Raw genomic sequence first — 9,951 nt, 5'->3', positions numbered from 1 at the left:
GTCAGCAAAGCCCATGGACACACAGGGAGGTGCAGGGCTGGCCTCTTCCTGGGGGGTGGGGCGGAGAGTCACAGCCAGAGGAGGGGTGCTTATGGGGAAGTGTCCCCTCACACAGTTATTTATGAAATGCTCTTCCTTCCGAGCTGGGCTTTGGCCCGCTCCCATCTGGTCCCGGGAGTCCCTGGCGATGTCCTTGGGGCTCCCGGAAGCTGGGCCGAGGTCCAGCTACACCTGGAATACTGGCCTCCACTCCTGGCACTGCCCTATAAGAGAAAAAAACAACCCACTGTTGTTCCCGGATGGAGAAGTTCCCTCTGAGAGGATGAGGAACTGCTGGGAAACTGGTCGTTCCACCTGGAAGAGGAGGCTGCCTGCTGCTCAAAGCTCCCCCAATCCCACCCGGCAGGGGAGAGGGCCTGGAGCTCTGTGTGGGAACCCCGGAGCCCCAGCACTTCCCAGGGGAGCGGCCCAGGCTGCCCTTGGACGGGTGGTGAGCTCGCGGTGTGTGAGCAGGACTTGTCAGTCTTCCGACCACGTGCGGTGAAAGCATTTCAAATGTCAGCAGCAGGACCAGACTCGTGTATCCAATCTTCATGTTGGATTTTATTCTTTAAAAGCTTTATTTAGACGTTTTCTTCCTTTGAGCAACTCATGTATTTTACTCAAAGAGTTTACTTTGAAAAATGTTTATCTGTGTCATTGCCATAGGTTACCATAAAAAAAAAACAGATGAAAGAAGAGAGAAAGTGGTATTAGACTGTAGCCAAACAGTACCGAGGGCCCGAGTCTTAGACCTTGTCTGAGAAGGACACTGGGTAGGTCACACAGGTGTTGGGGACAGGCCGTGGTTAATGGAGACTCCATCCTGGATGTGACAGGCACAGGGGACCGAGTGGGAGGACAGGGCCAGTTCAGGCTCTGTGATTCACTGCTGCCTGCAGCCTTGTTGGAGCCCTGCCTGCTTCACCCACACACCACGGAGGCCCCCTTCCCCCGGGGAGCATGGCCCCCAGGCCCACAAGGCGCCTCATCATGTTGGCTGGTCTCCGCTCCAGGGACCCTCCCACAGGGCTTGGCCACAGGCCCAATTTGAAAAGTAAATGGGGAACAAACATTTCGGGCATATTCGTGCAGAAGGCAGCCTCGGGTCCTCCTGGCCAAGCTGGAGCTCAGGTCCCTGGGGAGGACCCTGCGAGGACCCCCTGCTATGCAACCTGCCACAGAGGCGGGGCGTGCCCTGGGGTGGGGGGGGCGACTCCACCCTCCTCTGGCGCTGGAGGAGTTAGGGGGGTGGGGAGGAGGCCTGAAGGTCAGCCCCAGACACAGCAGCCTCTGAGAACAGGGCAGCCTGACAGTGCGCCCTGGAACACTCTGAACTCGATAAGCTCCGTCCCGCTGGGGCTGTCTGGAGAGGAAGTCATTAAAAGGGAAAGAAAGCATGGAGCCAGGCCTCACCGGCTCCCCTCTGCTGCCCGTCTGGGCAGCTCCAGGAGGCTAGAAACGGTGCTTGACATTTTTCTGGGCAATGACTGTTCTCTGACACCCTGTTTGAAGGCCCCCCCAGAACTAGGAAATGAACCTGGGCGTGTGGGGCCGAGATCCTGGGAGAGGACGTGGGAGGGAGGGAGTGGCGGAGCTGGTACAAACACACCCCTTCCCTCCATGGCCTTCAGCCTGCCATCTGGACATCTCACTTCGGGGAGAGTGTGTCTTCTGAGATCAGAGGAGAAGCGAAGGGAGGGAGGCAGAAAGTTTCTCCAGGTCGTGGGACAGGTTCTCGGCCAGACAGGAACACCATCCCCGCAGTAAGGCTTGACGCCCCCGCCTGGGGGTCGGGCCCGGAAAGCGGGGCGGGGCATCAGGCACGCAATCCCGCAATGACCTCGCTTAGCCAGCACGCTTTATCTGGGGAATACTTAAAACCTCCTGTGAACACAGTGCCCGTGGTCACGGCTATGTCAGTGACTTTTGCATGTGTGTCAGCTGGACTGTTTGATGCTCTTCCTTTTTTGATTTCACAAGACGTCCGTTTCAACCCAGTGTCAACTGACACCTGCGCCCCTGCCCTCCAAGGCCTTCCTTAGAGCCTCGAGTCCTAAGGACACGTGGGGCACCCTAAGTTTCAGGAAAGGTGGACTAGGTAGAGTGGGGAGCAGCCCCCCTTGGTGCTGGCGGCTGCATGGCACAGACACTGCCGGAGCGGCAGGTACAGGCGTGCCAGGCCTGGTGCCCGCAGAGCCCAGCTCTTTTCCAGACGCAGGGCCACAGCTGCCCAGTGTTTCCCTGTAAAAAGCATTTGAATTTCACCGTGGACCCACCTGGGTGGTCCTTCTGCATTCGCTTCCACAAGAGGCAAATGACTTTGCCAGGCAGAGGGCATTGGCCCTGCCCAGGCCTGCCCGGGGCCCGCCGTGCCAGTCTGGGGCGGAGCTGGGGTCAGAAGGTCCATGTGGCAGAGACCTCACATTCCGGAAGGGCCTCACTCCAGGGGCGGCATTACGTAGCTTCAAACACAACTGTGCCTCACGGGTTCCACTGACAAGCAGCAGGGCGCCCGCCGGGCCTTCCGCCTGGCGCCCGCGCCAGCCCGCCCGCCTGTAAGGCAGAGTGGTGTCTGCAGGCCCTGCCACTGCCGTGTGACTCGGAAGGCGGTGGTGCACTGAGGGTGTTTTTGTGTTAAAAACATTAAATGCAAACACTCGGATTATCAGCAGTTACTCACAAAGCCGCACGGCGTTTCTTCATGGTTTATTTGGGTGGGAATCTCAGCAAACTCAGTGGACACGACCTTTCCCTGCTGCGGAGACACTGCCTCAGGGGGCATCTTCGCCCCCAAGCTGCTGCCCCCCCAGGAGCAAATGCCCCGACTGCTGCTCGTGACAACCAGCAAAAAGGAGCGACGGCCCAGGGGGGCGAAAGGCAGGGGCCCCTGCCTCCAGGGGCGCTGGGGAGGCTTGTCCGGCACTCAGCCTCTGGACCCCACCACACCCCTTCCACCCTGTCCTTCCCTTATCCAGTGGCCTTCTCCCGTGTCCCCCACTGGCCTGGTGCTGGAGCTCACACCCACTCGGGCTCTCGGGTCCTGGCCCAGCCCAGCCCACCGCCGGCCTTGCCCACTCCAGCCAGGACCTGGGGTCGTGCCCCCACCCCACCCCCAGCCTTTGCACTGCAGGGTTCCTGAACGTTCCCTCCTCTGCTGACTGTGCAAACCTCTACCCTGCTTCCTCCAGGAAGTCTTCCAGAACCGTGTCTCCTTCATCCCCTGGGAAGCCGAGGCATTGCTGAGCTCTGTGTCTCTGTAAAGAGCTATAAAAAGCCACCCCCACTGTCCCCTCTGCTCAGCACGGCCTTATCAGGGATCTAGAACAGCTACCTGGGATGACCCCTTCCTGCTGCCCACACTCACCGAGGCACCAGGGCTGACCGAACCCTTGACCCACCTTCTTCCCCCACCTTTTCAGCCTTCAGAGGGACAGCTGCTGCCAGACGTCCTGGACAGCCCTGCTTCCCCCGGCTGATCAGGCCCTGGAGCCCTCTCCTGGGAAATGAGAGACACGTTCCCAACCGAGAAACCTACCTCCGGGGGCTTCAACTGGTGACAGGGAGGTGGCGGCCGGCTGCCCTCAGGCGGGCCTCCGTCAGTGCTGGGAGGGACACGCCACCTCTGGGGGGGTATGCTGCCCGGGGTCTCGGCACGTCCTGTGTGTCCTGGTGTTGAAGGTGGTGTGAAATGGCTCTGGGGCAGCTGTAAAGGGGGGCCCACCGTGGTGGGCGAGCCTGCGGGTGTGGGCGGGAGGGCCGAGTGGGAGCTGTGGACAGAAGGGCTGCCAGGAATGCGGGGTCTGTCTCCTGGGGGGGCCGGGGTCAGCAAGGAGACAGAACCACGGAGTCTGCAGGTAGAAGGGGCTTGCGGGGCCTGCGTCTGGGAGGGAAAGTGATGCAGGGGGCAGAAGACCATGAGGTGGCCCTCCTGGGGACAAGCTGGGACTTCAGGGCTTTGCCCAAGGGTGTGTCCCCCAGAGGAAACTCGCCTGGGGGCACAGTGACCGGCTCGGTCCTCTCCAAGCTCCCGGCTTGTGGGTGGAGAGCTGCCTGGCCAAGGCCACTGCAAGGGCCTGGAGGACGTCAGGAGAGAGCCCAGGGGCACAAAAGAAGGGTGCCTCCTGGTCCCCGAGATTTCTTCCCAAGAAGAGTCTGCTTTTTGCGGGGCCCGGAAGCTGGCGGCCACCAACTTGCTCTGACCTTAACGGCCCAGTCCAGGGGGTGAGGAGGGTTCAGGTGGGTTCTCAGAGAAGGAGAACCGCAGCCTAGCCCACTGAGGGGTGAGGAACTCTCGCCCAAGCTCTCCACGAGGACGTGGCCGGCGGCCAGCGCCCTGCAGAGGGCCTGGGCCCTTTCCCACTGGGGAGAACTTTCATTTTCTCATTCCGAGGTAGAAATGCGATTTTCTGGCTCACTGAGAGGCCTGAATGTTCTATTAAACCCCAGAACATGGAGACCCAGAGGGCATTTGAAGAGCCGGCTCAATTTCCGGATCCCAGATGGCCTGTTCTTCGCAGGAAGTGGGGTGACTCAAGGCTCCACAGGGCCTGAGGGTGCCCGTGTGTGCAGGCCCCGCCGGGCCTCCTCCCGGCCTCAGCAAGGCCTTCAGAGGCTCCCCTGCCTCCTGGCCGTCGTCTTCTCCTGGTGGCTCCTCCTCTCGCCTGGGCGGGGGCCAGGCTGGCTGGACCGTCTCCGCCGAAGTGCTTCCCACAACCCCCCTCCAGATGCTCCTGGAAGGGCCAGGACCCACCAGGTCATGGGGCCAGCTCCGAGCCTGGGCATCCCAGTGACTGCAGCCGGGTCCCCCACATCCTCCTCCTGTGCGGACCGCACTGCTACCGCTTAAGATGAAGCCAAAACCCCTGCCCCGAGGCTGCTCCCTCAGCTCCATCGAGGCCCCATCCCTGCCCGGCCCCGCCCATCAGCCCCCATCCTTCAAACCACTCAGGTTTGTCCGGTGGAGGCCCACCGTCCAGCAGCCTCCTCCTGGGAACCTGCGCCCCTGCCCTCCAAGGCCTTACAAGCCCCTTTTCACTGCTTCTCTGAACCCACGGCCTGTGAGCTGGGGGAGACACAGGAGGGACAGCCCCAGGCAGCCCGTGGCAGGCCAGGCCAAGTGACCAGAGGATGGTTTTCGGGAGTCAGTCAAGCTGGTGGGCTGGGAGCTGCAGCTGTCAGGGTCAGAGACCAGAGCGGCCAGCCGCCTGCCCCCCAGGGGTCCTGGGTCCCAGATGGATGCCCTCCTGGGCCGGGCTGTTCATGGGGAGGTCCCCTTCTCCTGGCTGCTTCCCGTGTGCTGGGCTGTGGGGCCCCGGCCCCACTGACGACCCCACCCTGAGGCAGCCCCCCGGCCCCTCCTCCCCCCGCAGTCTTGCCCACCCTCAGGGTGCTACCCGTTCTACTTCCTGCCCTCTGGAACGCCCTCCCTGTGTTAGCAAGTGAGCCCGGCTGCTGCGGGGCCCAGGCTGCTGGGAGCTAGGACCTCAGTTTCCTGGGAATTTATGCCAGTATTTCTCAAGAACACACCCACCCCCTCCTGTGTCCTCTGGGGGCTTCTCAAAAGTACACCTGCATGCACTGCTGATGGAAATATAAAATGGTGCAGCTGTTGTGGAATACCGTCTGACAATTCTACAAAAACAAAACAAAACAAAAGCCCAAAGCAGAATTACCATACAGTCCTGCCATCCTGAGCGTATCATCCCCATGAGAACTGAAAGCAAGGACTCGAAAAGATCTTTGCACACCCGTGTTCACAGACACATTATTCGCAGCTGCCAAAAGGTAGGAGCAGCCCAAGCGTCCACCGGTGGGTGAAGGGCGAACGCAATCTGTGTGCCCACCTGGTGGCGTGTGATTCAGGCTTCGGGAGCCGGTGTGGGGCAGTCGTGCGGGGTGGGGTTCCAGATGGCAGGCTTCACACTTGGCCGAGCGAGGTGGGGGCTGCCCAGCCTGGATAACTCAACTTCCAGTGACAAGTGACTCACAGCCGGTTGCCTCAGATCAGGGAAATGGAAAAACCCCAAGAGTGTTTAATAAATATTTTCCTCATAACCTTCATTAGTTATGTCTCTAATGGCCTGGGAGGTGTTAACTTCCTTCTGTCCAGGCCTCGCTCACGGCGACAGGAGCACCGTCTGGGGCCCTTGCCTCCTGGGTCCCACTTCTAGGGAGACTCTCCCTTGCTTTGTAAGTGAGCTGTGAGGATGATGACGATGGTGATGATGGTGGCGACGGTGGTGACGAAGGTGGCGGTGATGATGGTCATGACGGTGGCGATGGTGGTTGTGATGTGATGATGATGATGAGAAAGGTGGTGGTGATGCTGGTGGTGGTGGTGGTGCTGGTGGTGAGGAAGGTGGTGGAGGATTACGACGATGGTGGTGACGACAGTGACGGGTGGATGTCTTCCTTATGCCAACGCCCCTCCCAGCACACAGCAAAGATCTTGAACTTTATGTGGAGAATAATGGAGAGCCATGGAGATGTTTGAACTGCTTTGTGACATGATTCTAAGTGTGCTCTCGGGAGATGTCCCACATGGAGTCAGACTGGTGTGGGTGCAGGGGACCAGAACGAACACAGGGAGGTCAGGCAAGAGGTGGTAGGGGCAGGAGGGGTGGTGAGAAGGAAGCTGATTCAAGAGATGCTTTGTAGGTAGGACCCAGGAGGACCCAGGAGGACCCAGGACGCGCTCTTGGAGCAGACATAACAGGTAAAGGTCACCCGTGCGGTGGGCGGGATGGGAGAGCAGCTCTGAGCTGGCCAAAGTTTCTGGGTTTGGCCAGACCGAGATGCTTGCTGGACACTCCAAAGTGACCGAGGTCAGCAGCTGGACATGCTGCTCTGGGTTTCAGGGACAGTCAGGTCTGGAGGCAAGAGCAGGGCGCCATCTGTGAAAGTTAGGTGGCACTTATTTGGGACCTGGGGCCCTCCAGGCGGAGGCTGGCAGGAGCGGCCAGGGCAGAAGATGGTGGCTAGGACGTGGAGAGGGAGGGCGTGTCAGTGTGTCCCCTGGGATGCTGGGAGCTGCCAGCAGCGTCCGAGCAGCCAAAGTGAAGGCTGCTGAGCTCTCCTCAGGTGTCCTTCTACCGGAGACCCCCACCCCTGGCCTGAGGCCTCGGTGGGCCCCGAGCTGTCCGGAGTAGAGAGGGGAGTCAGGTGATGGAAGGAAGGGCACCCAGGAAAGGCAAGGCTGCAGGAAGAAGGCCCCCTGCTGCTCGCTGCATCCCCCCACCCCCGTCCCCCTTCCTCGGCGGGGCTCTTCTCCCCGAGCCCAGCGCCTGGACCTGGCTCTGAGCAGCCCCGCACTGCTCACTGTGCAGAGCCCAGGGGCGTGGGGTGGGGGGTAACCGGCCCAGGCCGGCAAGGGTCCTGCCCCACGAAGCTCCGCCCACCTCCTGCAGGTGAGGTTGCGTGGGGGCCGGGGCGGCTCGCATCTCCTGGAGACCCACCTCTCTGTCTCCTGATTTCCCTGAGGCTCAAGCCTGGCTTGCCCACGGCCGCACCTTGTCGGGCAGGCCTTCCAGTCCTCGTCCTCGGTGTGGCTTCCCGGTGCTGGCCACGCCCTCGGCAGGACGGGCCCAACACGGAAACTGATTCCCTGGGCTGCGGTCCTGGCCCTGCGGGTGGGGAGGGAAGGCGCCGACCCGAGGGCTTTCCTGTGTCCTGGTTTGTTCTGTCTTGGTCGGGGCCACATTCAGTTATAAACCGTGTATAAACCGTGGAAACCGATGGAAAACAGCGGGAACTTCACTGTGCACGTGGAGCAGTGATGGTCAGGGCCCAGCCTCAGCCCACGGGGCGACGCTCTCTCGCCACCCAGATGTGACCTGGCTGCGCTCGCTGGGTGGGCTGCAGGGTCACCCCTAAGCACTTTCTCAGCTTTTGCTCTGCCTCGCGGGCAGTTACCTGGAAGCTGGGCAATGGTATACAAGGCGACCCAAGCTCATAAAATGGGGATTTGCATTGAGATTTTTTGCCCTCATTTCTGAGGAAGGGAGCAAGGGTGGGGGCCTCTACACAGGTGGTTCCGGGCTCTGCTGACCTGCAGGGACCCCATGGGGTTCTATGCAGACCGACTTGGAACTTTCAGTGGCTGGCAGAGACGCGGGGATGCTGGGACGCGGGGACATGGTCTGCGTTGTCCCCACCTGTTGGTGTTTCTTGCAGAGACTGGAGGCTGGAGACAGTGCAGCCCCCCTGGAGGTCTGCATTACATGTATTGAATTTGGAAAAATGCAAAATATTTGTAAGTTTCGTGTTGAAAAGCTAGGTAATGCTGCTGCCGTCAGCCAGCCCCGCTGCCCGGCCCGTCCTGCAGGGCTTGCCCCGGCCTTTCTTACACCAAGTTCCGGGGCCATCTGTGCCTTCTGGTCAGACTGGTAGAAGTGTGGTCTGGATGGGCATCCCCCCTTTTTTTGATAGTGACTTACCAGATAACAATAAAGAACTTCTTTAAAAATATCCAAATACAGAATTGCAGAAGTTGCTTAGAAGAGAGGGCACTGTTCTTGGCACTTCTGGGACTGAGGCTGCGTCAGTCCACATGAGCCCTGCTGTGCCACCGTAACAAGCTGGCCCGAGGTCCCGGGGCCTTGCCCCCCGGCCCCCTGGGTGCAGTGCAGGGGCTGAGGTCATCGGGGGATGGGAGCAGGTGAGCCTCGCACCTGCTGAGTCCTGTGGGTTCCCACTCAAACCTCACTTTTCCCGGGGGCCCTCCACCCCTGATGTGGGAAGGTGACATCCTGCCACGTGCCCTAGGGGTGGAGATGGACTTCTGGGCAGAGGTTCAGCCTAACACGTGGCTGCTTTTTTGTTTCAGTCTGGCTCAGGGTTCATCACGGGGGAGCTGAACAGCGCTCAGCCACACAGCCCCTGCCGACCTGCACAGTGAGTGAGTGGAGCCTGCCTCCGTGGACACTCCTGCCTTCCCCTGATGCCCCACCAAAGGGGACAGGAGCCAGTTACCTCTGTGGCCCCCTCTCCCACCTTCGGCTCTGATCCTGAGTCTGCCCGCTTGAGCCTCCTTCCCCAGAACGTTCCGTACCCATCAGTGCTGCTCACGTGGGCCAGGGGCGCCGCGGTCTGAAAGGTGGGGCATGGCCAGACCGCCCAGCCCCTCCCCGGCCCAGCTCTAGAGGCACCCTGCTGTGGTGGCTCCCCGGCGAGGCAGCGGTGCCCCCCCCCCCATCCCCGGGGCGGCCTGCACCCGCCCCCTTCCTGCTTCCTCTGTGCTGCTGAGTCACGCCCCAGCCCCGCTCGGGCGGTTGTGACTTGTGGTTGGTCAGAAATGTTTCTGGTTGAGCTGTGGGTGGCCGAATGTCCTTCCTGCCCCTGGAGAGGAAAGTTTCTAGCTCTGGAAAATTACCAGGCCAGGAAGCGAGGGAAGTTTCTGCCCTGGGGCAGACTGAGAGAGAAATTTCCCGACTGGTCTCAGCCTGAGAGAAGAAACACCGGCTCCTGGCAGCCTTTGTTAGAACAGCTTCCCCGATTGTCTGGCCGTCTGGCAGCAGGACGGCTGTGCCCCGGGCTGTCCTCGCGGATGCAGCCAGGTTGTGTCAGAGGAGAAACAGCCTGGTGACAGGTGCAGACTCCAATCTAAGACTTCAGAGTTACATGGACGGCTTCCAGAAAGCACGGCAAACTCCAGAGGCTGCCTGAAAGGACTGGCTTGTGCACAGGAGCCCCATCCCTCCCCACCCCTTCCTGGGTAAACTCCCTTCCAAAGCACCTGGAAGTCAGCTAAACACCGCCAGTTAGATCATTAGAGCAGAACACATAATTGCCCAGCAGCATGCGTAAAGCTGCAGGTCCCGGGGGGGCGAGCTCAGAGCCCGCCGAGCCCCCACCGACACGTGATGCCCGGACCTGAATATTGCTGTCTCCCCTCTTTCTCCTGTCTGATGG

General features: G+C 60.7%; 1 long non-coding RNA gene across 1 annotated transcript; it reads left to right on the top strand.

Annotated features, from left to right (window-relative positions):
* The first annotated feature begins 6,118 nt into the window (after nucleotides 1-6,118).
* LOC123616649 (uncharacterized) lies at nucleotides 6,119-9,430 on the top strand. The gene is made up of 4 exons (XR_006724654.2): nucleotides 6,119-6,231; nucleotides 6,700-6,757; nucleotides 8,215-8,293; nucleotides 8,867-9,430. It is a non-coding gene; the product is annotated as an uncharacterized LOC123616649 (long non-coding RNA).
* The last annotated feature ends 521 nt before the right edge of the window (nucleotides 9,431-9,951 follow it).

The sequence above is a fragment of the Camelus bactrianus genome, chromosome 19 (genome assembly GCF_048773025.1).
Source record: "Camelus bactrianus isolate YW-2024 breed Bactrian camel chromosome 19, ASM4877302v1, whole genome shotgun sequence".
Classification (NCBI taxonomy): Eukaryota; Metazoa; Chordata; class Mammalia; order Artiodactyla; family Camelidae; genus Camelus; species Camelus bactrianus.
The sequence above is the reverse complement of the archived record's forward strand: the minus strand, read 5'-3'. Positions and strand labels throughout refer to the sequence as shown.